We start from the raw sequence: 1,379 nt of genomic DNA on the forward strand, positions 1-1,379 counted from the left end.
AGGAATTGTAATCAATGTAATGAAACAAGTTATATGAATTGTTGAATGTGAAACTGATGATGTGCCCTGTAAACTTTCACTCAATCCACAATAAAAATCTTAAATTAAAAAAAAAAAGATCAGTTAGCCATGCAGATGTTTGAGGATAAGTATTCAAGGTAGAGGAAACAGCCAAAGCCCCAAGGCAGGCTCATGTCTGGAGCAAGTCTGAGGATGACTAAGGAGGATGGTGGGCTGGAGGGGAGGGAGTGAGCAGTAGTAGATGAAGCCAGAGAGGAAAAAGTCAGAGGAAGTAGATAGAGCCTTGGAAGCTACTACAAAGGGTGTTAACTTCACTATCAGGGTAATGGGCAGGTTTCCTAACACAGGAGTGGCAGGATCTGATTTACATTTTAAAAAGATCACTCTACCTGCTGTGTTTAGAACAGGCTGTAGGAAGCAAAATTAGCCCCAGTGAGAGATGATGGTCATCACTTAAAACTGAGTAAAAAGGATATCTTTTGAATTGAATCTGAAGAGTTAGAGGAAGAGGATTCAAAGAAGACTCCAAAGTTTTTGGCCTCAGCAATCAGCAAGGATGGACTGGGGAAGGGAGATAGTTCACTTTTAGACATGTAGAGGTTGAAATGACTATCAGTCATTCAAGTGGGCACATCAATTAGATATACTTGTCTGTGGTCTGGAAAAGAGATCAGGTTTGGAGAAAGAAATCTGAAAGATGGTTTAAAGCCTTAAAACTGGATAATATCACCAAGGCAATTTATGTAATGTATGTTGTAGAGTCCTGGTATAGTGCTGTAGGATAAGATTGAACTGCTAACCACAAGATTGGTGGTTCAAACCTACCAGCAGCTCCTAGGAAATGCTATACAGTGTCACTATGAGTCAGAACCGACTCGACGACACATGTTCTAATTGGGGAGTTAAGACACAATTTGCTGCAATAGACCATAGCAGTGAGATAAGGATATAGAACAAGACGGTATTAAAACGAGGTGCAGACAAAAGATTATAGTTCATTCTACTTGAGTAGAGGAGTGAAGGATTCACAGAAAGTATGGCATTTAAGCAGAGTCTTGAAGGCTTTGCTAAATGGAGACGTGGGTAAGATATTTCAGAGAGGGAGAAAGTGGCCTAAGTATTTTTTAAAAATCAAAATCAGTTTTATTATTTATATGATTAATATGTTTACATGAATATTTGACTGTATATTTCTGTTACTCTATCTGTTATAGAAGGAGCTCTGGTAGCATAGTGGTTACGAATCGGGCTGCGAACTTTAATGTCAGTGGTTCAAAACTACCAGCCGCTCCACGGGAGAAAGATGAGGCTTTCTACTCCCGTAAAGATTTACACCCTCGGAAACCCTGTACAGGGTC

This window comes from Chrysochloris asiatica, unplaced genomic scaffold, assembly GCF_000296735.1.
Source record: "Chrysochloris asiatica unplaced genomic scaffold, ChrAsi1.0 scaffold00066, whole genome shotgun sequence".
In the NCBI taxonomy this organism is placed as follows: Eukaryota; Metazoa; Chordata; class Mammalia; order Afrosoricida; family Chrysochloridae; genus Chrysochloris; species Chrysochloris asiatica.